This window comes from Pterocles gutturalis, unplaced genomic scaffold (assembly GCF_000699245.1).
Source record: "Pterocles gutturalis isolate BGI_N339 unplaced genomic scaffold, ASM69924v1 scaffold34136, whole genome shotgun sequence".
In the NCBI taxonomy this organism is placed as follows: domain Eukaryota; kingdom Metazoa; phylum Chordata; class Aves; order Pterocliformes; family Pteroclidae; genus Pterocles; species Pterocles gutturalis.
The window spans coordinates 1-4956 of record NW_010101666.1 but is presented as its reverse complement, the minus strand read 5'-3'; positions in this window follow the sequence as shown (position 1 = coordinate 4956).

Below are 4956 nucleotides of genomic sequence, written 5' to 3'. Positions count from 1 at the left end.
TCATTCACCAAGCTTGCATGCCTGTGTTTGTGTCCGAGTTTTCCAGCTATGTTTCCCTTTGGTAAAGTTCTCTCTGTTCTTCCCCACCTCTCAGCAGCCTGGCATTTGTGCCTGGCTTGCATTTTTTGCTGTGACACAAAAGCAATTGTCATAGAAAAATTGCTGCTTTTGCTCTGTGTCAGCAGATACTAATATTTGTTAATCCCACTGTGTCCCCTTAGTTGCTCTGAACTAGCTATCGGGCTTGGTGTTACTTTCTCCTTTTCTTTTCTCTTCCCTTTGGAGATGAATGTTGGCACTTGGTTCTGTGACTGCCCTTGTCCTGGCTGCTTGGTCAGGTGTTGGAGGACACATCGCCAGAACACGGAGCACCAGTGTGCTCTCCTCCGAGGCAGTGGAAGCCGTGCAGTTAGAGCTCTGATCAGCTCTGAACTGAACCCAGAGAAGCCCTGAGAGCTTCACTCTGTGATTGTGCGGAACAAGAAGCTCTTGCTGAGTATTTTAAGCAGGATGGTCCAGTCTGTGCAGCAGTAAGGGCTGGATTCCAGTGGGGAATGCCTCTGAAGACCTGTGTTACATCATGACAGCTCCCTGCCCCACGCCTGCCCTTTTTGCCCTTGGGATGTGGCTGTCTCACCTTGCCAAGTTCCTGATCGAGGTGCTGCTGGGAGAAAAGATGTTTCCAGCTGTTGGGAGTGTGGCAGTCTGCATTAGCGCTGTACCCCCCCTCCTGCTGGGGGCTGGATGGGCAGGGCAGGCAGATCTCAGGGCTCAGCAGCCAGAGGAGTGACTGTGCATCCATTACTTGGGACAGTGCAGCAGCAGTGCCGCTGATGCTAAGCATGTCATTCTTCTGCTGGGACAGAGGATTTCCAGAGAAAGAAAGAAAGTGTAGCAAAGGCAAGCCGAGTTCTGGAAAGGCAGCTGTACTTGTGCTGGAGAGCAGGGTTGCCTATATATCTGCGGCTAACAACATCCCTGGGAGAAGTTTTTGGGAGAGACTTGGAGTAGATGAGAAAAGGAGGGCTGAAGAAACACTGTTTGTTCTTATTCATAGGGAGCGTGTGAGGCAAGCGTGCTCCTAAAGAAAAGGAAAGGAGATTTAAAAGAAATTATGTCTGACCCTGGTTTAGGTGGACTGCTTGGGCTGGGGGTGGTGGGGGGAATTCGGGGAACACAGCTGGGGTTGGCTGATTTAAACACTGTTTTCTGGGAATGGAGAAGTAGCAGTGTAAGGTATAAGCCGTGCTGTTTTTTCAGCTTTGACACAGCCACCTGCTTCAGCTACTTGAGTCTAACTCGTAATAAGCACTTGATGAACCATGAGAGCTGCTCTGGATGTTAATAACATGCATGCAGATAGACTAGAAGCTCTGTTTCTCTGAGTCACTTAAAATTTAGAGTTCATAGATCGTTTTCAAGGTAGATTGCTGGCATTAATTGAAGGACATCAAGCTGTTAAATGGGAAATAGTCTAAGTCAGATGGTTCATGTGGTTCTTTAACGTTCATTAGTGCAGGAAAATGCTTGGGTTCTTAAGGGTGTTTTTTAAATCTAGAATGATTGAGATACTAACAATCTGGTGTTAGAAGTTAGCATGGGGATTGCCAGGCGGAACTGGAGACTGTCTGAAATAAATTACTTGCTTAAATGGTGAAATATTTGCTGTCTCACTTAAGTACACAGGCTGTATGGGAGTCCAAATGCAACACATGAGATAGGGGGTTCACAGCTACCCCAGATGGTCTTTTGCATTCATTGCTCCTCAGCATGTTTTAGTAAACTTCTAAATCACTGTAACAATAAAACGTGGAAGGAAAGGGCATAAAAGGATTGTAATATTTAGGGCTTCTTTCACTTCCTTCTAAATATAGTAAGTACAAAGTTTGGCAATGTAGTTCAGAAATTTAATTTTAAAAGGTGAGTAGTAATCCATGATTATGTGGATTTTTTTCTTCTTTCATTGTGTAAATAATACTCTTCAGAAGGGTTTCTAGTGAATTTAGAGAAGACTTTATGCGGCTCTGCTTATGCTCCTCCACAGCTGATGCACAAAAAGGCATGCTGGTCATGCACTCAGACAGCAAAGAGAACACCTTTGGCTGAACAGTGTTCTTTACAAGGGAAGTACTCACACATTCTTGGCTTTGCCATGTTGGGGTTGCATGGGAAGGAGCAGAAGTCAGGTAGGAAGTAAGGCCAGAAAAGGTGCAGAGGTCTCGCAGAAGCAGGGTGGGTATTAGCAGGGGACACGGCAGAGATGCCGTCTGCCCGGCATAGCAGCAGTCCTCCGCTACGCTGGGAGCTTCCCTGCAGACCCCAAGCTCCTCGGCCCCGGCATCCAAGTCCCTGTAGCAGTGTGGGGCTTCTGAGTCCCAGCTGAGCTGTCACACGCCATGTGGCTGAATTGCAGCAAGGGTGCCGCAAAAAGCCAGTTTGGCTGCCAGCCCGGCGCTTGAAGATCACAGTTCTGCAAAGAAATTCCAGGTTTAAGTCATTTTTCTTAAATGGCTTGATTTTTTTTTTCCCTAGCAGTGGTACTAGCTTTGCCAGGCAACTGAAGAAGTGTTGCATAGACATTGCAAAGGAATCTGATCAAACTGTTAACTTTGTTCTGATGGTAATTAAAGGGAGTGTTTGAATCTGTACCGAAGTTATGCAGCACAGTGGTTTATGGGCTCCGCTGCATTTTGCTCAGAGGTTGAAACAGGGCTTCAGATGTTCTTGTGTGAACATTAAGACGTGCTGGGATGCGGAGGAAAAAGCCTTCCCATTCCGTATTCAAGTTCTCCCTGCTTGGCAAGCTTTAATTAATCTCTCCTTGAACTGCTGGCATGTCCCATTTTAGCTGCTGAATTTGTTCGTAGTGTATAAATACTTACAAAAATCCTAAACGGGGGATGTAAGAGCACTGATCGGCTGAATGAGAACGTGTGGTTCTGAAGCTGTATGAGGTTGGAAAATAAAACCAGCACAATCCAGCACACAGACTTCTGAGGCTGTGGTTAAAAAAACAAAAACAAAACATGATCAAAATGCTGCTCCAGGGCAACCCCTGTACCCTGCCCCTGCCGTCTCCAAGTGCTATCGTCAATGCTGGCATCGGAACGCGGGTGGTGGTGTTCAAGGTGAACGCTGCGGTACGGGGGCTGGATGTGAACAGCACTGATTGTCAGAGATGGGCTGGAGAGGGAGAAGGGTTTGGGTAACCTCAAGGACTCGGCAGTTGTTGCTGAAGGAAGAGGTTTGGGCCACCTTGTGGCACTTTTGGTCTGTTCCTCTGTCAGTGTCTTGTGAGTGTCTGTGCTGATTCTTTGAGAAGCTGGCCCTCCTTTCCCACAATGCAGGCTCGTTTTCTGCAGAAAGCCAACGTGCCCTTGATTTTAAAGTGGTTAAAGGGATTTGCTCTCAACAGACAGTCGTGATACTTAACATTTTAGAGGTTGAGACTGTGGGCTGCCCTTTAGTAGGGACAACTGTTTCTGATTCGGAGCGTAACAAGGGATGCAGAGGATGAACGTCTTGTGTTGATCAAAGAAAAGCCATGTTAGGCTGGTGTTCCCACCATGCTTCCCCTGGCAGTGGGGGCAGGAACAGGAGGATGGCAGAGAGTTCTCTCTTGCCTGTCAAATGCTGATCTATTTTTAAGAGCACAAAACTGGAAACTGTTCTTCAAAACTTTCTTTGCCTTCTAGTGATTTTTTTCAGTGCCTGAAATATATTGCTTTTTTGATGGACCTTCAGCAAAACATGTGTGACCTTTCTCCACCTGATTCTGAAAGTTTTCTGCCTGTCACCAGCTCCTCTGTGCGCTGGAGGGACTCAAGAACTTTTATTTAACTTTATTATGTTAACAGAGAGACAACTTGAGAGAAAAGTGTCTTTTTCCCTGTGGAGAGGAGCTCTCTATTTGCCCTAACAGAGGTAACTCTCACCCGTGGGATAGGGATGGCTTAGCAGGAGGGAGACACTCGTGTGCCCCAAAGCTGTCCTCTTCAGATTCTGATTCAGAGATTTCTTCAAATTCCTTACTTTACCTTTTAAAGGTATTCTGTACATCTCCCGTATGGATTAAGGTGTTGAAAGTAGGATGCTTGTTTGGTGAAGCCACCGGTAACGGTGTATTTCTGTCATCTAACCGGTGCCCTGGTAAATGCTTTCTGGTGCATAGTATCTGTCGGGCTTAGCCCCTGTACTTTTCATGCGGGCACTTTCTTTACCTGAACATATTTTTAGGTGTGTAGGGAGTGTGTATGAAAAAAAAAAATGAAGTAACACTGTGTGCGTGCAGAGAAATGACCCGTGTATCCAGTCACTGTCTGCTGAAGATGCAATCAGAGTATCAGTGATTCATGATTATACTGTGTTCAGTTTTGGGCCCCTCACCACAAGAAGGACATTGAGGTGCTGGGGCAGGTCCAGAGAAGGGCAGCGAAGCTGGTGAAGGGTCTGGAGCACAGGGCTGACGAGGAGCGGCTGAGGGAGCTGGGGTTGTTTAGTTTAGAGAAGAGGAGGCTGAGAGGAGACCTCATCACTCTCTACAACTACCTGAAAGGAGGGTGCAGTGAGGTGGGTGCTGGCCTCTTCTCTAAAGTAACAAGTGATAGGACAAGAGGAAATGGCCTCAAGTTGCTCCAGGGGAGGTTGCTGTCTGCGCACACAGCTGTGTCACTGTGCTCCGACTATGCCAAGGCGAGACCACCACGAAAAGGAAAGCAGCCTTACTTACAAATTCAATTCTTAATCTCTTTGCTTAGACTAGTGCTAGGGACATGGGTTAGTGGGTTGGGTGGTGTGGGGTTGACAGTTGGACTTGATGATCCTTGAGGTCTTTTCCAACCTTAATGATTCTATGAGCAGTTCTCGGTTCATTGGTTCCCAAGATGGCAATATCACATCAGTGCAGGGTTCTTGGTTATGATCAGTGGCTCCTTGTCCTGGGTCCAGCTGGGATAG